Consider the following 24,752-nt stretch of genomic DNA (forward strand, 5'->3'; position numbering starts at 1 on the left):
AAAATGTCTAAATTAGAGTGGACTCGGGCTGATCCGCGAACGAGTCGATCAGCGCTGGTTTCAGCCAAATCGAATGGATTTTCCCCGGCCGTTCCGCCGCTACAGAGGCGGGGACCGTCAGGTCACTCGCGTAATTGTATTCCCGATTTACGCACCCTGGGGATCTTCAGGCGTATCGTTTTAATGAGGCCCCGACGAAATTCTGGCTACGATACTTATTGGGTTCGTCTGGACTCAGCAAGACGACGAAACGAAGGAGTTCAGGTTAGTCTAGAAGCGTTATCGGTAACATCATTTAGGGGTGAATTTTGGAGGTGTGAACTTCATACGGTGAACTTCATAATTCGTACTAATATTAACCCTTTGCAATCCAAATTCTCTGATTTCATATCTACACGTTACAATATATGTAAAACACAAAACATAGTGCCATCTAAGTTCTTGTTCGTCATCTACGTATATGAAAATATGAATTCGCATAAAAATCCGCAGTTTAATCGTTACATAATAAGAACTGTACGAATACTTATCGGTCCTATAACTCTCGGCTCGTGCGCAGCGTGCAAGTTTGATTGACTGTATTTATTTAATAAAGAGGATTACGCGACATCGCGACGGGGGAAAAAGAGAAAGCTCGAAAAAGAATTACAAAGCAACGCGGATGTAAAATCGACGGGGAATTCGTCCGGGGATTACGCTCGAGATTTGTCACCTCATTTTTTACGTCACAGGTTAAACCGGACCAGTCGTCGAGTCGTACGGGACCTGGCCAATTAGAGTTCCCCATCGAGACGAACGGTTATCGACGCTATTTATTACGCAATAATCTTGTTTATCGCGGGACTATTCCAAGGTGATTCGTATCCAGTGCGTGGTTTCCGCGTGCAAAGACCTCTGGCGCCAGGAGTACGTCAGATAACGATGTCGATATTAGCGACCACAGTTGATATTTTCGTGTGACATTCGCGAAATTGTTGTAAAAAAAATAGTAGCACTTCTCTTTTTCCTGTAATTTGGAATAGTGTAGGCTTGTTTGAAACTTCAGCTCCGACGTGTATTCAAAATAAATACCACGAGGTTCTAAAAGGAACAAAAATCTAGAAAAACCTCGCGAAGTAATTCAGAGCAAGCGAAGGTATTTACTACCTTAATTCCATGAAGAAATTATAAATCGGTAAAAAGGTATTTAGGAACACTTAGCAGCGAAGACGCGTCTAGCATCAAAGGCGCAGCTCCGTTTTACCTCACCGACGCAATGATTAATGGCGCCAGTAAATCTGTAAGAAAATTGGCTTGAATCGAGCGGGGGCCAGCGATCTTTGCATGCGGAGACCCCTCTCACAAGAGAAACCGTTCTTCCAGGGGGACTTGCGCGTTTAGACGCGTTGCCTCGACCTCCCCCGGCATAAAGGAGTTAATTATCGCGACGTTTAATTATGTATTTATTTTTAGAGTCCTTTGTCGAGCTTCGAGTCTTTTACCGAGAAAAGAGTTACGCCGATTCTCGGTAACCCTTCCCCCGTCGTCCATTGCTAGCTGACTGCTAATGAATTTTCACCTTTTTTCGCCTTATTTGCTCATTAGTGCCTTACCCTCGCCTCGTTCTTCTCCACCCTACCACTTTCGCTGCTTCTCAACCGCCGTCCACCTTCCGTCTTCCTCCCCCGCCGCTCGAGGGGGCATTCTTGTTTCGAACGCTGAAAAATTACCAAGTTTCCAAGGATTTGTTTACAGGTCACAAACGAATGTACGAATGCGAAAGTTCGCAGGGGTATTTCAGTAGGATTCGAGAAGCTGTATCAATTTTTGCGTGGTCGTGTATCTAGGTTGGTAAAAGGTGGAGGAGGTGGTTTACGAGTGAACATTGCATGGAAAATGGATAATTAGTGACTGAGAAGCCTCCGAGTAAATTATTATTAATCTTTATTCCCAATCCTACGAAGAAAAGTAAAATCGTGAGAGAAGGCAATGTTTAGCTAAATTTTTTTTATCGAAAAATTATGATCGAAGCGAGTCGTTACAGTGTCGAACTCATCGTCGGAGGGTAGATATCTGCTGAAAGCTTGGTTAGTCCGATTGGTTAGGATAGTAACCTGGTAACTGAAATATCCGAGCGCGTATGCTGGTACAGCAAATCTACCTACATGCCAATTGCAGATCGCTAATTAACGCGTTCGTCTCTGTATCCAATTTAACCCGGATAAGCGAGTCTATACGTATACCTATTCAAGTTATCCCGTTGCAGCATAATAAGTAATTTGTGATTTGATTCGAAGGTCACCACATACTTCTATTACATGATAAATTAGAGAACATGTAAAGTGTTTACTGTCGGTACTGTCCAGGTCTTGACTCGCAACTGGACTGTTTAATCTTCACGTTCATAGGCACGCCATCGATCTCTTTTTGGAAATTGCCCGACATTTGTCTTCTGTCATACGATATACGAAGTTTTCCGCGAACAGGTATGGCCCAGTCATAAAACATGGGACCAAACTCATATATTTCGGTGACTGTTGACCTGAACGTCTCGAACCGGAGAAAATGAAACTTACAAATTATAATCTAACGGTTTTATAAAAAAAATCGAACGCAAATATCAAAAGGTTGCTGTACAAGAATCGAGAGCAACCTTAATAGTCCGGCTAAAAGAAATTCGCAAAATGGATCCTCCTTTTGCAGCGTCCAACTGTATGCAACCCCTTAACGAAGGAGTGTCGCGACCGTTGTCCGTGAAAAGGACGGCAACGGAGGCTTTGCAGAGGGTACGACATTATTAACAGTCTCTCGTTATTTATTCCTCCTTAATCCCATGCATTTATTACGCGACCGTGCTCTGCTTTCTCTCTAAGTATTCGAACTCCTCTTCGGCCACCCTCCTCCTTTGCTACCGCGTTTGAACCATCCCGCGCCATCGAGGAAGCATAATTACTCGGCCGTTAAGATACGCTCTCTCGCATGACCCACACGTAAGCTCGGACCAGTAATAAACGGTTAGGAACAACGACTTCTAATGGCCGAATGAAAGCAGAGAGAAACAGAGAGAGAGTGGGAAAGGGTGAGAAGGTGGTGCATCGTTTCTAGCTTAAAGGTAATTTATTATCGATCGCGTTTGTAATCGCGTGTTACCTTCGCAGTGCTCCGTCTCGCTTTCTGCGGCGCCCTCTTTGTCCTTCTCTCTCGCGCCCAGCGGCTGACCCCTCCGGGCGAGCGCGATGAACGCGCTTAATTAGTGTGCTTAATTAATAATTCCAGCGGCAGGGGCCACTCCTCTACGCGGAGATGCGTGAAAACGCTCGTTATGCCTTCCTGAATTCCTCGGTCTCCGCCGCCGTGGCTCTTTGTTAGAGAATTCGCGGGGATTCCCGGGGCCTCTGGCTCTCGATCTTCGACGAGGCGACCGTGCTTCCTTCGACACGAGAAGTGTACCGTTCTCGCTCGTGAAGAACGAACTCGCCGTCATATTCGTCGCTAGGTAACATCGTTGCTATCTGTAATATTTGAGACATTGGGAAACTCTAGAGTTAGGTTTGATAAGGAAGAGAAGTTTCAGATTTATTTAGGAGAATTAAGAGTATTCGTGTACATATTTATTATAAAACACTCATTTGGAAACATTAAATCTCTTATACAATTTCGACAAATTTCTTCGATAGACGTAGAGGATACGAACACTTATGGGACTGACTGTATATTGTAATGTATAATATAGACGCTAAATTTTGTCCTCTGCTATCGATTCAAGTTACTATTTATGGCACGAGTCCCACCGAGTACAGCCCGCAAATTTTGACCTGATCGTATCACCTTGCTCCGACCTTACGCAAAGTTATCCACGATGCTGACGCAAGGTTGGAACAGTCCTCCGGAAGCGCACGATTTACAGCCCGAGGCTCCGTGCGATATTAGTTCGTTGACTCCTTGTTTCTCAGCCTAACAGTCGAAAACGGCTATCGCTTGCGCAACGTCCCCGACCTTTGCGTCGTTTCCTCGCGGACGCATTAACACCGGCAACAAGAGTTTGGTAACCAGTAATTCCGCGTAGGAAGCACCGGTTCTCGTTCGATAGCCAAAGTTAGACCGCGTTGGTAGCTGGTATCGGTAGATTAAGACCCACCTGAATCGCCAGCTGACTATTCGCTGAATAATGGCCGAAGAAAAGGAAGCCCAACACTCTTCAAGTCCTGAAAGTTCAACCCGATCTCCTTGGTCATTATCGACTATCATTTTTCTGGTATAGTTATCCAGATAGGTTAAATTTCGTAGTATGGAGTGTTGCAGTGTCGAACTCGTGATGTCTCGTTGTTCAAATTGATTGCAATTACGCAAGGGATAAGTTTATAGACTTTTTAGTCATGAATTATAGCAAAAGAAGATCGTAAATTTTCTTTTTAAAATAACAAATTTAGTATCACATGATTTTTAAACAGTTGCCTTAAAACTAAATAAGGTTAAGAACCACTGGTTCGGAGGCATCGCTCTCCAGTCCGAGGCTGCGTCCCTTCCTGGGTTGTTCGCGGCGGGAAAGGAAAGGAGGAGATGTAAATGGTGAATTGTGGCCCGATAGCCCGCACGGCTACTTCTGGTACGGCAAACAAAGTCTTTGTTTCGAGAAGACAGCGCGGCTGGAATTCTGCCACAGAACATTAACCAGCCAGCCAGCATAACACGGAACATCGTAATGTTCCGCCGCGCGGGCTAGGCGCATAATGTGACGTAACGTAATATAATGCGACGAGACCGTCCCATTCGGGTTGTTGCATGAAGCAACCGAAAGCAGAAACCACGTGGAAAGACGCTCGAGGAGAACGACACGGGGATCATACGGTCCGCGAGCAATTCTATGGTCGCGGGTCAAAGAAACTGCTTGAAACAGTGGTCCGTCGTTTTTCAAAGCTCCGCTCTAGGGTAGAAATCTTTTTATTTCGGGTGCATGGGGTAGTTTTGAAAGTGCAATTTGATTTAGAAACGGCAGGGGTTGGAGGTTTAATTGATCGAGGAAGTTCAACTGTAGGAGTTCATTAGTTAAAGGAGGGTGAAATTTATTGTTGAGAATGAGTGAAATGCATGTTGATCTATGGTAGCTGATATTCTTGAAAATATAAGGGTTGAAGAATACGTGACTAAGTAGGTAACCTAGCCTATCGAATATTTGATCTCCTAGTTTCAGAGTTGGGATTGGAGGTGCCAGAAAGCAATGTCGTTTATTTTTCAGTTAATTCAAGCAAATAAATTTATAATATGTTTCGTCCCCCTAATAGTTTTATTGTAAAGGAGAATTAGTTCTGGAAAGTTACACAAGTTGTATTAAGCCGAACGTTGTAATCAGCTTCCGTCTATAACTGATACAGGGTTTAGATGAAACAATATAAACACCTACAATTTGAAATATCTGTTCACAACTGTTGAACATGAGGGGGTGGTTCTGTAACGATTTGGGCGGCCATATTCTGATATTTAGCTGGCTCCATCATTAACCTGAATGTTTCTATTACTGCCAGCGAGTACTTGGTCATATTACAATCCTCATATTGTTTCCCAACCAGAATGCCACTTTTCAAGATGATAATGCGCCTACTATATACACTGTGGGCAGTTTTCGAGAATCTTGTAGGAACCAGATTACCTCGTTCAACTTTTCTAAAGGAATTGGAAGGCAAGTTGATTGAAAAATGGTATCGAATTCAATTGAAAATGATCTGAAAGTTGCGTGAATTTATATCAAAAAAGATAGGGGGCGAATGGTAGCGCGGCAGACAAAATTATCCCCCAGCACGAAATTACGATAGCCAAGATCCTATCCAATCGCGATCGTTTCCACAAATCTCCAACTGTCCAAAGTCTCCCAAACGAGACCAGCCCGCGAATAAACCAGACGATAATAGAAATCACTTTCCATTCAATTTCGGAATGTAACCCCGATTCCAGGCGAACAGCGCGGAGCTTTTCTGGCACAACATTCCTCCGACCCCGATAATCGTTCCTCCAGGTCGTCTTCGGGGTTGCGTAGGCGGTCACGCGAATCGATGCTCGTCATTCCCGCCCTGGCGAAAGCATCGTTTTCTGTTATTTCCATATTTCAAATTTCAATCTCGAAATTCCCCGTTCCCTTGCTTCGCTAGTCATCTGTGAGTGCTTCTGCACACGGACACGTGGCACCAGCACACACGGATCCCGGAGTCTTGCACCAGGGATGGGCGAAATTTCCATCTAGGTATACAGAATTTCGGGTCAATAGTAGAAGATTTTTCTATATTTCTACGTTCACAGTAAATTATTTCATTGTAGACTCGTTCAATTTCAATTTTATTTAAATTTAATATTTTTATAAATTTGTTTATCATATTTAATTTGCGGTTATTATGCATCTATTACATTAAAAACAAACGCTAAATATATATAAAACATGTAATCACGTAGAATGAAACATTAATACCATTTACATTAATTTATAAAATAAATTCAACGTACATTCTGCATACGATAATCATATTACCACGAATGCATAAAATCCTCAGTCTCGTTACCGTGTTACTCAAATTTAATATTCTTACAATTCCACTCGTTTTTAATTAGGATCTATTTGAGCAACTGTTAGGTGAAATAATGAACCATTCCACATACCGTTCCTTACTCGCGATTCGAACAAAATTCTACCCACCTCTGTTCTGCTCCAGAGGTCTACGCGACTGTCCGAGGCATCGAGTGTACGCGCACGTCACGCTAACTCGATAGACACGAGTTGGACCAGCTTATAAACGAATCAAGGGGAGTTCGGAGCCCTGTACACGCGTCTTAGCGCCGTTCGCTCGGCACCTCACTGTAGAAACGTTGGAAACGCGCGGTCTAAGTGGATCATGTAACTTGTTTGCTGCGAGTGTATAGAGTGATTCGCGAGTGGACTGGTTTCTACGCATCGAACAATTGGTTTGACAGGAATTGAAGTAATTTTTACATGCACAAGTTGTTACACCGTTGTAAGCGTGTTGATTTGTTTATGGTAGGGGAAGATGAAATACCATGAAAGTTCAATAGATTATTATCTTAACCCTTTGCTGTCCTGTGTCGAGTCAGACTCGACAGAACTGTACTGAAATTAGAAACTTTGTTAGTATTTTTAGTATTTTTAAATTTCTTTGGTCATCCACGAAGAAAGAGTGAGAAAAAATGTCGAAGGAGTTCTGCCCTTTGAAGGGTTAAGGCGTTCCTCTGAAACATGACTCTGTCGATTATACATACGCATCGGCACCCATACGAGGCTTGTAGCCCTGAAGAAGGAGCAGGACGTATGTTTATACGTCTGGGTGGTAGATCCAAGGGTTGAGAAGGCGGAAAGGGGGCTGGTAGCGGCAATCCATACATGCAGATCCGAGATTCGCAGACCGTCGGATTCGATTTCCCGGTTGGAAGTTATTATCACATATATTAGACAACTGACCCCTACCCACCCCTTTCCCCCGCGTTTCTCGTATCGCCGTGCGTTTCTAGCGCGCGTTCGCCCACCCCCTGGAGCGGTTCCCCGGCCTCTGGCAGATACAATATCGCGCGGGCTCAACCGCGCGGTTATGGTAAGAACCCTTTATTGTTTTATATTGTTTCCGGGCTGCTTTTATTATATGGCCAGACCGGCCTCCTCTCCGCGGCTTGGGGAATCGAAATAAAATTGCCGCGAACGCGCCACGGTATTATGCGGAGGGTCGCGGGGGTGGGAGCCAGGATCTGGGGCAAGAAACGCATTTCTTCTCCGAGTCGCGATGCTGGAGAGGAAAAATAATTCTTTTTCCGCGAATACTGTATTTTTAACGATCGTGGATTGCGTCTTGTCGGAAGACAGAAATCTGCTGCCTTGTCGAGAAGTAGGTTTGATGTACCGAAGGTTCCTAGAAAGTTGATTTTGTCAATACCGTCAGAGTACAAGTTACATTTTTTTTAAATACAAATTAATATTAAGATATCAAAGGATAACGATTGAAAAACGTACACTCTACCTTCTATTTAAAAAAAAAATTATAATCAACCCTCACTTCTCAACCGAAAATACCAGCCCCCTTGAATAATAATCACCCGATTCCACGGGTAAGCTGTGAAATCTGTTACACAGAATTAATACCGGAAAGTGTTGGTTCGTTTCGGTGCCAGGCTCGACGATTAATTCTTAAGTAGCTGCACGCGTTGCGATTCGTATTTATTAACGCGTTTCGATTTTACGCGCGTGGGAGGCGCGAAAGCGCGGACGATAAAGGGATGCCGCGGCGCGAAATTGACAATAACGCGGCACCTGCGCGCGTCCCCGTTCATTGTTTACTTGATGCGCTGCCATAACGTAACGCAAACGCGCCAAGTGGTTCCTCGAAAAATTGACAATGATTATCGAACATTTTAATTACAACATTTACACACCTATCAACGCGGACAAAGCTGTTTGTTCGCGGCACGCTTGTACGAGCGAATGGACGATTACACGTCGATTATCACTCGCTCGTTGCCGCGGTCGTTGATTGAACGCGAACATTGTGTGCCCCTCGTTTCTCTCGAACGCTATGCAGTCGTTAATGGAATAAGATAGCACCGTGGCATAACGATCGTTACAAATTCATTGATGAAAGGGGACCTTTCTTCGATGGTAATTGAAGCATTCGTTTAACACGTTGATCGCCACGTCATCCATACATGGGTGACAGGATTTTTCACTAGGGAATTAAATAAATTACTTCTGAAAATGAAATTGCAAAAATATAAAAATAAAAACAAAGTGTTAGGCTCGTGTAAATTTTCACGGATTGTTTGCCAGTCAACGTGTTAAATACTGTAAAATACGAGAGGTCTAGATTCATAGGGCACGGTATAGTATATCTGCCGCGGAGCGATGGCGTTTCAATTTCTAAGCCATCGAGCGATACAAATGCCGGTCGATGTCCCGTGTATTTCTTCCGGGGCGAGAATCGATCGTTCACCGTTCCGATGATCGACAATCGGCGCGTCTTCCGCTGGTAACCGCAACGCGATCGAATACGGCCGCGATACCACGCGAAAATCGCACGCACACGCGCGTCGCGCGCACCCATCCCCGTATTTACCTTGCGGTTTCGATCGTAGCTTATTTAAATATAAATTACAGCGAGCCGGGGCGATAATCTCTACCGGTCCATCGAGCTTGCGCCTCTGATCGGGACGTCTCGATCGGGTGGCGTGGCCCGATCGGCTATCGTTTTGATCATAATTGCGACCAAGTGCGATCGGCGTCCAACGACTGCCGCCAAACCTCGATAAATCGGTCCCCTGGCTGAGCACCACTGGCTGAACCCTTTGTGCTCTCGGATAACGATCATTATGCGATCGTAATGGCGCGAGATTGTCGGTCTACTCGGAGTCCAGTCCTGTAAAGGCACCACACCCGGTCTATATACGTGTGTACCCACCTTCGATGTATCAATTTCTCAGAAGACACGATCAGCGGACATAATAATCTGCGGGGAACGTCGATCGGTATCGACGTTAGCTCGTCCCGTACTGGATATTGCACGGTGACGTGGCGAAATGATGATTATTGCAGGCCATCGACCGCCGTTTCTTTCGCATCCAAACTTTTCCTTTTTTACCAAAGGAATCTTCAATTTGCTGGGATTAGAGTAGCGTAACTGACAAATCGAAGTGGTGTAATATTTTTATTATTTCTTTGACTTCTAAACACTGTTATCAGCGAGGAATCATTGGCATCCTTTGATGGCATCGTTGACCAGCAGGTTTCTGCTTCTCGATCGTTATAAAATTTACGATTTAAAGGTAAACGTAAACATACACAAATTAGTTTCGTAGCGTGTCAATATGCCCGTTTCTCGCTCATATGTATCTAATGTTTATTTGGGTTTTCCATAACCAATATTGATTTAGTTGCCACACAGTGGCACAATATTAACGATACATCAAGTAACGTTAGATTCCTAGACTTATGAAATAAATTGATCAAATAAATTGAGAATAATTCCTAATATGGTAAATACCATATCCCTGGAATTTGCTGAATTACATGTTCGTGAATATTCTTTTCGCCCTCGAACAAATATCCCAAAAGAATTAAATACACAATTAACAACGCAAAACTGGATAAGAACCATTCCAGGTCCCTTATTTCCATACAACCATTCGCAGTGACAATGTCGTCAGCCATTCCGGATGGTTGAGTGCGAGGATATTTCTGTCAGTCGCGTCCGAAATTGAAACATGGCAGAACCAACGTGAAAACGAGGTACAACAAAGAGGAGGGACACAGGAGACATCACGCACACCGTAGGCGTAAATTCTATTTCGCGATAGCACGACGCGGTGACGAATCGTCGTGCTTTTGGCGAACCGGCGTAAGAAGCGCAAGTTTCTCGAGGCGCGACCTCGATTAAGGCCGCAATGAGTCAAGGGAAGAGAGACTCCTTTCGCGCTGGCAATCTTCTCGAGGTCAGGCTCCGATGTCCATCGAGGGAGTGCAGCTAGTTAATTCGCGATGCTGGGGCATCATGGGGGACCTCCACGTGACACGGCCCACAATGGCTCAGAATGTGACTCGAGCGCCGGCGGTCGCCCCACGGCAAAAAGTTAATTCATTTTCAGCGTTTTTACCTCGATTCCAGAATAGTACCGTGCAGGGGTTCTCATTTTACTCGATTCAAGCGATATCGATCATGCCCATCGATTCCACTTTCCACGATTCTCACGGTGAATTGCGGCGAAAATCGCCATGGTAACTCTCTGGGGCCCAGTCTGCTTTATAAAGATGCCAAACAAAAATACGTGTGGCCCACAAAATTTAAAAAGAATGAGGAAGAGAATGTTTTGAATAAATTGTTCTGGAAGTTTGATAGTTCACAATGATTCCATATCAAAAGCGATCTTTATACAACAAATTCAGATTGCGATTTTTACAATTTCTTGTAAAAGGAATTATAAGATAATCCCAATCCTTATTCAAGATTTCTATCCACATGAGAATTTCTAATGCAATCTTTATGCATTCGATGCAACGTCGTCGCAGCGATCGACTCTAGTCGACAATATAAAATCTACTGTCATTGTTTGGCCGTAGTATTGACGTACTTCACAAAGGTTAAATAATGCCTATTATAAAATCGACCCGTTTTCAATTTCCCATTGAGAGTCGGTCGCAGTCGTTTTCTATTAAAAAGATCTCGATTCGAACGTAAGAAGCTTTAACGGGCATCGTGGCACGCGGTAATATAGGTAATAGCTTTTTAATTGTTTAGGGTCGGTCGGCTATCATTTTGTAAATTAATTTTGTCGGGAGCCGCGCAACGCGCGATGCGTCATAGTTTCGAGTTTCGTGCGCCATAAGGTGCAAGGGACCGAAAGCGCAGGTGTAGCGAACAGATGGTATCAGTTCCTGTCGGTCGATTGAAGTTTATGGGGAATTGTTCATTCCATTAAACCGCGGCGTCGACGATGTCTTAATGAAGTATGATAATTGAATCGATAGAAGTACACCGACGAAAACTATCACCCTTCGAGAGGTTCCTATAAAAGCTCGAAAACTGCGAAACGTTAATTAACGCCCTTACTCGTAGCAATTAAATCGACGATTAATTTTCGTGAAATTTCGAGGGACTCGCGAATAATATGCACATTTTAATAAATTTAAATAACACAATAGAATCCCGACATTAATTAATGCCTGTTAGTAATATTGTACGTGCATTTGTTTCGCGTATTCAGACGATTTTTCGAATTGCTGCTATTGCGAATCTTACTGTTCGATTCATCATTGAAAACGCGTAATTAAAGTTAGGGTGTGATGCGAAATAAAGGGCGAAAATGCGCGGCGAAGGCTGCGTTTCTTGTGCCGCAGGACATGCTTTCAAAATAATAATCTCGCGTTGTCAATGAAAAGACACGAATGTCAATATTTGTTCATCATTTATCAGCTCATTGTGTACTAATTGATTTTTATCGACTTGGCATTGAAAATTTGCACACTAAATATCAAACGGTTGTTGGTGACAAGGACGATTATATAATTGATTAAAAATAATAACTCGTTATAAATCTATTTGTTTGAATTTAATGTAAACGAAACGAGATTATTTTCTGGCTCCCTAATATTAAAACAAAAATTGTTTACTCGTAGTTGGTACCACACTACGGGCCTAATGGAGTGTCGAAGCCGATTACAAGTCGAAAACAAAACGTCAACGATGGTTTCGACGAGGGAACACTGGAGGCGATTACGGCGACCGCTTTCGCGGGGCGAAATCACGCGATAAATGGAATAATAAAAAGAGAAATGGCGGCCGGGAGCGGAAGGAAACGCTGCTCCTTCTGGCTGCTTAAAAAGTCCCAAAGAGTAAAACAAACCGTAAACAGCCACATTAATTCAACGATATGGCCCTTAAAATGCGCCCGCGTGGGAATGGAGTGCGGTACTAATTAAAATCTCGAGCATAAACTCGCGATTCAAACGCGTACAACGAAGAAGGCGGGAAAAGACTTTTGATCGGCTCCCTTCGTCCTTCGTTACGCGAAATGAGGGGCAAGCATACAGCGCGGCCCACACCCTTTGTTTTCCGAATGCAAATAAGTAGCCCTCCGCCACTCGTCTCCCTCGTTTGGCCTCTCGCTTCCACCCCTTCCCCGTTGCCTCTGTCGTTCTGGAACACCCTCTCGTTTCCTGCCGCCCTCTCTTCCCTGTTCTCTCTCTTTCTCTTCCATCGTCTCTCTCCCCTATTTCTGTCCCCCTTCTTCTCTTACCCTCCGTTTCCCCATAGTTTCTGCACCGTCCTCTTCCACTCCCCCTTCGTGAATACACTCGGCACTCTCACACCGCGAAACGCACAACAGGCCGCATGCATATTCATACGTGGGCCACGGCTATGTGTGCACGAGAGGTTATTAATTAACCGGAAGCCTAATCAAGGCTCGTAGTCGAAGAGGGTAGCAGTCGCTCCGCATCGTTGAAACCCCTTCGAAATTGCGAAGCCACCGTGCAGGTGACGCTCTGGTGTTTGATCGGCTCGGCCGGATAGATATGCGGCGAACGCTTCCCGTGGTCGCCGGCTAGGGATGGGCTGAACTTCTTATCTAGATTTTAATCTCGACCCACGCATGAAACGCGTGCAAGACTTTGGAATATTCAGAAAAATATTCAGGATTTTCTAATTGCATTTATTATTGAAGTTTCGTTCTCAAAGCTCAAAAATCAATCGAAAAAAATTTATTCCGAGTTCTCCCTTAGCACAAAAATTACACAGCAAAGCATTCAATATCGTCGAGAATTAATAGAATCGCTTTTGTTTCCGCCTTTCTCTAATAAATGTTCTCCAGGCTACACGGGGCCATCCAATTAAGAGGTCGAACTGGTGCTGCCATATCCGGACGGCATCATTCGATTGGGATCAGGGGGATGAATCACAGTAGCCGAATTCCTGCTTTCCAATCGGCCCGATTGGCTGTGGCATTATTTCGATCGATTAGAAAGAGGGAGAGGGGTGGTTTCGCCGGGAGTCTGGCACCGACCGCCTGTGTTCCGTGGAGGGGGATTCGTTCGGGGGTTGGGGGTGGGGGGCTCTTTCCCGTGTAATCCGATGGATTAGTCAATTATGTATACCCGCTGCGTCTCCGTGCATTTGGACAGGTCACCGCGGGGCTGGCCGGTCGCAAACACACGCGAAGAAGAGCAGAACACCAAGAGGGAAAGGATCGTCGATTCGCGGGACGACGGCGGACGGGGGTGAATCGGCGTGCCGTGACGATGTCGAGGGAAGGTGGGGAGCCTCGGTGTGTAAGGGGTTAGGGGCACGAGGGGGGAGGAAAAACCAAATGAAAAAGAGCCTTTGTGTTTGGGATTCCTGCGCAGCGAGAGTCGAGGGACCGAGAGCGAACCGGGGGATGCAACTGCAATTTGTACCTCTTACTGTCCGCGGGAAGAATAGGTATTGTCTTGCAGGAGAGAAACGAATTGAGCTTCTATGAAGCCCGGCGTGCGAATGGGAATCGATATTTTTAATTTCAGTAGAAGCCAAACATCTACCCGACTCTACCTGGCTGCCGTCGCGCGCCATCTTCGTCCACCTCTGACGCTGACGTCGCGCTCCTTCGTCCACCCCTTCGTACACGCTTGCCTGGCTTAAATACCTGCGGTACTTGGCCTACACCTGACCCCATCGGCCGACAACCGTTCGCACCCTCGATTGAAACAAATTTGCGACTACGGTACACACTTCTATGGACGTTGCACGCGTGATAGGGGTGGAGTGGCAAGTTTTCTGGGGGTATCTTAGACGATGTAGTAATAGTTGAGTCGTCTATTCCACAAATCAATTAACCCCGTAAAAGAAAAAGTTGAGAAATGCGATGAAATAATGTACATTGTTTTTTATAATTCTCTTTATAATATAAATTCAAATCAATATTGTAGAGTTCATAAATATAGATATAGCTTCCATCTATCGGTATATATGTATATATAAAATTAATAAGAAAGAATAGCCAAAAAATAATCGTCAGTAATGTTACAATTTTTATGTGACTGATGGAGTTAATCGATTTGTGCAGTCAACGGCTCAGTTCATGAAGTCATTGTCATTTTATAATTCAAATATAGCAATTTGTTTACTCTTTCCTTTAGAATATCACCGTAACCTTTAAGTAACGTTAACTTTGCCTTGATTAATTTTGTTTTCATTAAATCTGACGGATTATTTCTATAATAAGTCATAATTTCCATTCCACATGCTTAGGAATACCCAGCTAAAGTCACTTTTAATCTAGATAATTAAGAATATTGCATCGTCCTCGAGGGAACTCACCTGTCGACCGAATACAAGTGACGGGCCCACCACCTGTTAATTGCAATGCTATTTCGAGGAAGGTTTGTCGTCGGTGGCGGACGAGTGGATCGGTTCGATTAAAAAACAGCTGACGATTCGGTGCGAGGGTGGCTCTCTCTCTCTCTCTCTCTCTCTCTCTCTCTCTCTCTCTCTCTCTCCCCGCGTCTCGCGAACGCACAGTTTCGAGCGCGTTGCATCGTCCTGATTGCTCTCAGCTCTCGGCCAGGGAAAGTTAAGCAAATTGCGAATGAATGTTCGCAATTTAAGGTCAATTGGAGTTCCAGCTTCATTGAAATATGGGACAATTCCGTCTCGTTTCGCTGCAGCTCCCGATATTAAGAAACTTGGGAAAACGCGTTTCCCTTTCTTCGCCGCTTCATAATGGAATTACTCACGGCGGAATTGCGCTTATTGCAGTAACTCGTTTCATCCGCGAGCGCGCGCGCGGTGTGCTCGAGCGTAGATTAAGCAATTGTGTCGCCGAGAATTACACCGAAACGTTTCTGTTAATCGAGTTTCGTAATGAGCGTCTAATGCGGGAGGCCCGCGGGCCAAATATGGTTCGCCATTTATTATTGAAGGCTACGAGAGATAACAATGATTTTCACGGTGGAATAAAAAATATCTACTTCGGTATCCGTAGAGTAAGACTTTAAAAGTGAGAGCCCTGTGCGGTATCAATGGGGAAAGAGTTAGGACTGATGGTGCCTGTGGGTTGGGGCAAGTCAAATCATTATTGACCTCCTAGCACTTGGATTACGTTTGACCAACTTTAATATTGAAATTTTTATCTATCTTCGACCGAAATAAATTGGTATCGAACCGAAAGCAGCCTCCAAAGTCTTATAAAATGGCGATGGCGTTTAACACTTGCATGTCTTCGAACACGGAGTATTAGGTGGTCGATGCAAGCTGCATCTTTTAGAGGATCGATGGCCAGGCTCGAATAAAATTTCGCAAATACCGTCAAACGAGTCGGGGATCGTCGGTCCGCGAACGTATCGGCCGCCGTCACGTTTAGAGTGCAATCGTAGCTGGGAAGCGTCGATATAACGTAGGCACTCAGCCTGTGGCGGTCGAGTCCCGATATACCAGGTGTTACGATAAATTTAAACGATATTTTATTCAGGCGGGCCGATCGCTAGTTTTCAATTTGCCGGCTCGTATATATTTCGCTAAGGTCGGGCCAACGGTGGAGGTGAAGGCGGGAGGGATGACCAGCCCGGCCCTGGAGATGCAATTTCTTGGGGTGGTCGGTCCGCTCGTCTGGACCCTCGTCCTTCTCGCTTCTTCCGTTTGGGCTTGATGAAAAAATAATAATCCCGGGGGAACGGTCAGTTATGGGGAATGAAATCAGCCTGGCACCGTTCGTGCTCGCCCTATTGAAACCGTGTATCCCTTGTCTCTTGCCCTCGGTGAATTGCCTTCCCTTCCTTCCTCTTCCCCCCCCCCTCTCTCTCTCTCTCTCTTTGACTTAGATTCGGGAATCGAAGGAAACGAATAATTCCTGTGTTTCGCCGCCCCCGCGCGAACCTCCTGATAATTCGATGCGGTGCAGTGTTAACCTTCGAAGGTGGTACCTTAAAATTTAGACGCCCGGAGAACGAGATTCAAATCTTCTGGTCTAGTATCTGCACGAAATATCGAATATATTTTCCAATCGAAAATGGAATCGAAGTTTGTCGCAATACGCGATGTTTGAAGAGAAAATACAAACAATTCCAAGTGTTTGGAAAAATCGTAGGACTATTCAAGATCGTAGAACTCTGCTACTGGTTGTAAACACATGTAAGTTCTTTTAAGTAGAAAGGCGACATAATAAGATTGCAAAAGTAAAAGCCCTCGTCGTTTCCGTACTAATGACCAAAGTGCCATAAAAATGCGACGATACTTGACAATTCCATATTGCTATGAATATGGAACTGACCTGAAGGATAGCCTGGACTAATTGCGCGCAAATTATTAAACGATATTAAGCGAGATACGGGGCCATTAAGCCTTAAATGGTCGTAAGTGCATAATACTATTCTTATTTCCGTTATTACCTGCAATTTGGTACCGATCTTTCCATCAGGCTGCATGTCGCGCGCAATAAGGGCTAATTTTACTCCAAGGCTGCCACTCGGAGTCGCGACGACCGCCATCGCTAAGTACGATGCATGTTGCTGAAATATGCAACGAGTGCACCGCTGCTGACTTGTCGCGAATAGTCGCGGGTATAGGCTAAGTGCGCCTAATTCCGACTGTGGCTCAATTAACTGCGTATATCTTGCATGCAAATTCCTATTTCGTTTTTCACTTTTAAAATTAACATGATTTTTCTCATTTCCAACGATTCCGTGAAAGTCCTTTTTAGATACGAATATTCAGCTTTCTCGAGGATCGTAGCAATATATAAGAAATGCCCGTGTTATAGGCATTTCTGGTGGTCACTGCATACCATGAGAATCTAGTAGTATAGTTCTTGATTCTCGTTGAACGATCAATAGAATCTCTAGAAACCCGAAGAATACCGTGTCATTTCAAGCAGTAAGAAACTGCAGATGGATACAGGTTATCGCCTGGAACTAGGGACACAACCTTCGATGGGTTTGTTTCCTAGCACTAAACCTACCGACGTTCATTTGCACCTATTTGTAGCATTGTCCACCAAATTACTGGTTCTACAGACACTCTTCTTAATTAAATCCAAAAATATTGAATTAAATTGAATAATAGATGGTTGGAAACACCTAATCCTGAAGAAAAACAAGTACAATTCATCAGCTAAAAAATAAAAGTGCCCCGCTATAATTCTGCAACAGGATAACCATGGACTCGAAGGGTGTCAATAATTCGATCGTTAAACTCGCCCAATCGCGCAACGTTCGTAGAAAGTCTCGACGATGATTACGATCGTTAATTGCGCCAGGGTTTTATTAAAGGCGCGGGCGAACGTTAATAAACGCGATCCTTTCGCGCGCGGCCCCCGGGGCGGTGTCTTTTCTTCCTTTTCGCTGTGGCAGACGAAGAAAATTACACGGGGAACAGGGCGAGCGATGAATTAAATCAGATTTTCAATCTTACGGGCACACGCGTGTCCTGACCTCGGCTCGCGGTCGCGAACAAGAAGACCGTGAACAGAAACGCGGTGCTCAACGAGGTCGGGCCACGCTGAATTACTGGCATTAACTCCGTTACACCGGCCTCGTATAATGTAACACGCTCGTTAAGAAAATACATATCATTTAAGCGAAATATGTATTACGAATTACTCGAAAACCGAGCAATTATCGAGCCCGGCGCTTTCAATTCCGGGAGAATGGTGGCTGGAGGTGTAATTCTGCGCCTGGAGGGTGGGAAGAGAAAAAAATCAAATCGGACGTGTTTATTAATAATTTTGCGAAACTTAAGGACGTTGATTTTCAGTGGTGCACGAACCTTGGTGGAATTTTGTTCTATGGATGAGGAAAATATTCCACGAATTTTTTTTTTTAATTATTTAGAGTTTAACGAGTGCATTAGAATTGAAACGTTACAATGTCCAGGTGAATTTTAGTAATTGCAATAGTATTTAGCGAATGTTCATTTAAATTGTAGCAACACGTTTCAGATGAACGAATGTTTCGTGTAAAAAATGAATATCATTTATTTATAGAGTCAGTCGCATAAGTATTCGTACCCTGTATGATTATTGAAGAAATTTGTTTAAATTAAATGATAGGTTTGATGTTTTCAAATCAATGTTCCATTACGAATACGTACATGAATAAACTTTACACATGTATATATTTATAATGAAAAGTTGATTTGAAAACATCACATTTATCATTTAATTTAGACAAACTTCTTCGATGAACATAGAAGGTACAAATACTTATGGGACTGACTGTATATTTCTTTCTCCAATTTTTCTGTGTACTTCAAATCTACCACGTTTCTATCGCATAATGAGGTAGTGATAGCGCATCCAACTTGTTCCAATTGAATTTTTCTACAACGTCGCGTAAATGTTTTCTGTTGCAGCCCCGTCGTCCCTAGAAGAAGAGTCATGGCCGACGCGAGTGTCTTGGGCGAGTTGGGCACCGCTTCGAGGAGTATGTGTCGGGGGTGGTTATTTTAATTACTGTCCGGCGGCTTTAAATTAAAGAGCTGGGTTATTCCGGCGTCGACCAACCCCTCTACTCTTCCTTCTGCTTCGGTAACTGGTAAGCACATAGCCTCCCTCGGCGCACACCTATCTTTCTCCCTCGGTAGCCCTCTTCTCCGGCGGGCGACTCCGTGCGTGGACCGACATTACGTCCGCCATTCTTTACACCCGGCCAAGTGGCGAGGTTATGTTTGACGCTAACCGGGTAACCGCGCTAAATTGTCTAAACTGCGCCAGATTAAGCGGGGCTGCCACCCGTTCAAACAGTCCCCGACCCTCGGACCCCCCACGGTGTCCAGAAATTAACCGACCCTCGGCCCTTGGCGCCCCCGTCCGCAGGGAAGTCACGAAGAATTCCAGGAATTGTTTCATTTAGCTGCGAACGGCAGGAGAGTCCTGCACTCGAGCCCGCTTTTCAAGGAAACGGTCGTGTAACGCGGGGGTGTTTTACGCGTTGCCGTTCGTCCCGCCGATTCGGAAGCGTTCGACCATTTCGGGACGATGGTTATCGATCTTTTTAATTCACTGTTTTGGAAGATAGTACTTCAGGCATAATAGACTTGACTTGTATGTTGGACAAAACAGTATTTTATTTAACCCTCCTACTCTACGGTGGTTTCTGATTACATATTCACTGCGGTTGGGTCGGATCCGAGCTTGCCATATTTTTGGGCTATTTTTTTACCTAAAAACGAAATTATCATGTACAAATATAGGGGGTATTTACCCAGTAAAAAAAAAAAAACTTCTTTTTTAAAACCAAATTAATATTTATTCATAACCTTTGGGTGATTTCAGTCTTATTGAATTCAGTCTTCACAGTTTCAAAAACCTAACCATGGCACTAATATGTCGGTCGTTTTTGACCCGATCGTAGGAGAGGAGGGTTAAAATCGCCAAGTATCCTCGAAATGCCCCCGACTCTGGCTTCCGCCACTTAACGACCAATTGGAACAACTTTCACGCTACAGACGTCGCTACCACGTTCTTCCTTTTCGTGTCCGATTTCCCATGCGAAATGGCGCGGTAATGGGTACCCCAGAGTTCCGCGAACGTTCCCTTTACGCGGATTTTAATAGACGGCTGGATACACAAAGCCACGAGGTGCGAGGACAGTTTTCTGTGGTAGTAAGCAAATCACCGTGGCCGTGTGCCGCCTTTACCGTTCCGTGGCGTGCACGAAGTCAGACGACCACGGCGATATTCTAATGTATTGTAATAAGGCTCGAGGGGAAAGCTCCTCGCGCGAAAAGCCATTGGCCCATTTTCGCTTAAGACCGTCGCCGATTGGTCGTCCGCAGAAGAAACACTGCATTATGTATGTTCCCGTTTTCTCCGGCCCAGAACGCTTCAACACGCAGATTACCACCACCTTCCGTCCCTCTTCCTCTGCCGTTACTCCGTTCTCCGTTCTCCTCTCATCGACTTTCAATCAGGGCTGCCAAAGTTGGCACCGTCCTACCAAATCTGATACCTTTTCGCTGGCTCTTGGTACCCTCGGTGTTACTCTTTGCATTTTAGATAATGGAAAATGTTCAAGCGTGAATTCGTTCTCGATCGCGGCTTGGTTAGGACAGGGCAGTCTCAACCTGATGGACAGAGGCACATTTCGCTTCGTAGAACCACGTGTGGTCAACTACTTGCTATGTTTACTTTAGGAAAGAGAACACCAACCAATAGTGGAATCGAATAGTATCAGAGAATAGGTAGAATCAAGTGAGTAAAGACTTTTTCTACTTTTAAAATCATAGTGGCATAAACGTTGAGAATTCAAATAAAATCTCCTGAGCCGAGGGTGCAGAAAAGCGATACATTCGTCGCAAAACGAGCCATTACTGTTTTCACCGCGAGGAACAATGGTCCATCGAAGTCTTATCGAGCAAGTGTCCATCCCCCCGCTAATTTCAACCCCTTCCCGTCGCCCGCATCCGCGCTTCCTTTTTCCTCGGAATCGAATGGAGCCACCAGAGAATCCCGATACGGTTGATAAACACGTTCGGGATTAGTATCGCCGATTCCATTGTCCAACTGCGTTCCTCGGCTCGGATGAACTGGGATTTACGATTCGGGCTTCGAGACGGGACGGGATAAGTGTTCTTTATTCTATCAAAGAAGTTCTGTCGAGGCACTCTACACGGTCACTGGGATGTTTTCCGTTCGCTGGGACGTTGATGTTGGAGCTTGGTGAGGATTCCTTGTAACGCAGGCGCTGTGAGTTACTCGATTCGTTAATGGAATTGTTTATTATAAAAATTGCGAAAGTCTTCCGCGAACAAGGCTGATGAAATGCTTTTCGAGGAAAACCTGAGCCGATATTTCACAGAAGTTCTTTATACAAATTTTACGGAGGATACTTTAAAGTACACATATTCATGTGTACTTTAGATAGATGTATATTAGAACGTATAGTTTTCTTGTTAAATATTTCCAGAAATTTACTTAGTTAGTTAGTAGGATTAAGTAGTATTCAAGTGAGTAGGGAACTAGCCAGCCTACGAAAAACCTCTTGAACAATGTCAAATAAGGCAGACGCTTACACGAACTTTATCCATCGTTGAATTCGCATGTTACGCCCTGTATACGGGTCGCTTTTGTCGACGATGGGTTACTTTAACGCGGTCGAAGTCTGTCCGAGAGAGATTCCGCGGGGCGTGGGCGGCTCTGGCTCGCTGGCAGCCACCCCCGTGAAGAAGGGGTGGGCACTCGATGTTTAATACATAGGATAGCGGCGATATTGCAACACATAGAGGGGCTCGCAGCGGCTCCGTGTCTCGGTGACAGGGTGCGAAGTCGTAGCGGCCTCCTGGCGGGACGCGGCACTCAACCAGGGAAGTGTTGTCGGGCTTTTCAGGAGCTTTCAAGTGCTTTCGCAGTTGCCTCGAGTGCCGTAAGAGGCTTTCAGAAACGGAGGCAGAAACGGGCTTTTTAATAGGGCCGAGAAGGGGCCCTCACCTCCTCCTCGCCCCTCCTTCTCCTCGTTCCTTCCGTTTTTCTCTCTCATTTTTCCCTTCTATCTTGTCCTCGAGCTTCTCCGCCCTGTCCCGTCACGCCACCCCTTCGACTCCTCCGCCACCCCCTGCTACACCTCGACCACGCGGCCGAACGATTTCGAGGTTATCGTTTGATACGAAACAGACCGTGATCTCGGATCCCCCGGGAACGACGATGAACCTGATAGGCGTCTCGATTCCGTTACAGTGAAATGTTCAACCATTGCTGGCCGTTTTCCTCGCTTCGAAAGGGATACAGAGAATTTACTTTTAAGTAGGAGGATCAGATATTGGAAGTTGATTCTTTTGATTCAAGAGAGGCGTACGAATATCGTTGGAACACTAAGAGCATATTATTGAGATGTCGAGGGCACTAGAGACTGAATAACTTGGAGAGCCTCTACAGTAGGGGGTGAAATTATCTTTCATATTTGTACCTACAGCTTTCCTAATAATTCAGCCTTTCCACTATATTTCCTCTTAGATACATAAACGCGATGATGAAGTTTCCTGAAAAATTTCAAGCCAAAGTATCCCACCCCAATTACAAGGGAAAGTTGAGCAGAACGTTCGAGCTTTCTTCGTCGGAGCTGATCTAGAACGTCGGCTGGAAGTGTAACGCATTGTTTGACGCGGCGGCTAGCCAGAAGCACAGAAGCTTCGTTCTTTCTTTTAATTAATTACGATTTCGACACCAGCGTCGGTGCATTGCGAAAAATTATAATTAATCGCAATTTTCATTAACGCGAGGGACGAGGAGACGAGCAAATATCAAGTGCGCGCTGCTCGCTTGCTAGCGAAACCGTTTCGGGCTGGAGGGGGGCAAAGGGAAGGCATTCCTTCCGCGAAAAGCATTCTCGTTGCGCGAAAGACGTGATTAAAAATGCCGTGTAACGGGGAACGAAGAGATTTTTACACGGTTCATAGTCGACGCTCGGGAGGCTCTCGCCCGTCAAGCGTGAATTCGGCGGATAAAAGCTTGGCGGGCACTTCGTCATGTTTGCCCCGCTCCATTCCATAAGTTTATGTAACTGCGTCACGAGGAGAGAATTTAATGTTATGGTTCAATATTCTTGGGGAAATTTCTGAGAAGGTAAAACGCCCGTAAAAACCCTGTTGCGGCGCGCGTATCTTCTTTTTTATTCGGATGACGCCGGTTGCAAGCGGGAAAACTGGGAGAGGAAACATAAGCGAAACAACGTAAGACCGGTCGAAGGGACCTCGAACTTTCTCAAAAGGAATTAGCTTAATATCGGCGACCAAACTTTCCCGCGTCTGGCAATCGTATTTTGCGCGAATAAAAATCTTAAGCTCGCGCCTGGGATGCCGAGGAGTTTTAATATTCTAAGAAGAAACGCAGTGGAAGTCTCCGCTATGAAATAACGTTACACGGTTTAAAGGAAATAGGAGAGATTATCAACTTTTGCAATGAAAGTTGGCATGGGTAAATAATGTATCGAGAGTACGCACCGATAACGTTTTAGGTACATTAGAGGGAAAAATCCATATCGCAACACAGAATAATACAGCAAAATACAGAAAATTTAAGCAACATTAAAATTACCACTACACATTAAAATTCCTCAATCGACTTTTTTTCAAAGGGGTAGCGCTCCTCGATCTCGAATGGGGCGCATTCAACGGCAAGAGTCCCATTCGTGCCCCGCCATTCGTCGCCGAAGTCTGAAGAAAATTGCTCCGTCAAACTATCCGTCAACGGGCGCCGGTTGAACGTTCGAAACCATACAAAATCTCGTCTCTGACGGAGGAACCGAGTCCTAGCTGCGCGCGTTATTGTTCCAGAATATCGTTTTCCCTCTGCCATCCGCATCAAACCCGTAAAAACCGTGGCGGCCGGGGGGTGGAGGCGACGAAGTCGGGGCCGAAATCGAAAATCCCAGAAGCGGAAACTCCGGAGAGTCCCGGCGACAAAGGGGCGACTTTTCCCGATTTTCGGCATTTCGCGCACGTTTTGGTCGGACAGGCGTGCCGGCGGAAACTCTCTTTTAATTTTCCGCGAAATTCGAATAAAGTTGCCTGGCCAAGCGGAGTATTAGGACCCAGGGATTCGGGCGTGCACGTCCGCTGGTAACATTTTAAACTCGCATTTCACTGGCTTGAGCCCTAACTTTATCTCGTGCGACGACGGCGGGGGGGGGGTTGGCGGAGGGTTTGAAGCCTCGCGATGCGACAACGTGTACCATCAAAACGAGCTTCCGATGGGTGGATGGACGCGGCCAGATTTGGACGGAAAGGAAACTTTCCTGGCTGGGAACCTCCTCGTAGAGAATGGATACTATTTTTTCCCCCCTCTTCCTTTTTCGTGCGTTTGTCCATGTCGATGGCTAACGTCGAGTTGTGTTATACTGTTAGCGATAGGCTACCAAAGGTACTTTTTTTTATTGGAATTTATATTTTGTTACTTTACGAAGCCTGTTGGCCAGGCAACTTTATTCGAATTTCGCGGAAAATTAAAAGTGAGTATGGATTATCTAAGGGGTGAGAGTACAGTAAAAGTGCTTTGTGTCCAGTTGGTAGATGTTTAGGCAAATATTATTCTTCTAGTGTACCTGGGAGTGATAGTATTTTATAGAAATTAAAACAATATGTTGAATGTAGACTGTGTTATAGGTGAATTATTTGAGCCCTGCATTTAGAATAAATCCAATATTACTCTATAAATAGAACCATATTCCATTACAGGCGCCATTATAGTCTTCGCGTAATTTCCCGTATAATGATATAATTTCCGCGACGAGGTTTGAAGTTTTCCTGGAGCCCTACGATATCCTATCACAACTTGAA

The 24,752-nt window shown here is 44.9% G+C and overlaps 1 protein-coding gene across 1 annotated transcript in view; it reads left to right on the top strand.

The window, feature by feature from the left end:
• Positions 1–24,752, top strand: part of LOC128872785 (LIM/homeobox protein Lhx9) — a 378,653-nt gene that overhangs the window by 110,701 nt on the left and 243,200 nt on the right. Inside the window, exon 4 of the mRNA XM_054115815.1 lies at positions 18,834–19,015. The gene's annotated coding sequence lies outside the window, so the exon portion shown is untranslated. The remainder of the gene's footprint in view (positions 1–18,833; positions 19,016–24,752) is intronic.

Source organism: Hylaeus volcanicus, chromosome 2 (assembly GCF_026283585.1).
Source record: "Hylaeus volcanicus isolate JK05 chromosome 2, UHH_iyHylVolc1.0_haploid, whole genome shotgun sequence".
Taxonomy (NCBI): Eukaryota; Metazoa; Arthropoda; class Insecta; order Hymenoptera; family Colletidae; genus Hylaeus; species Hylaeus volcanicus.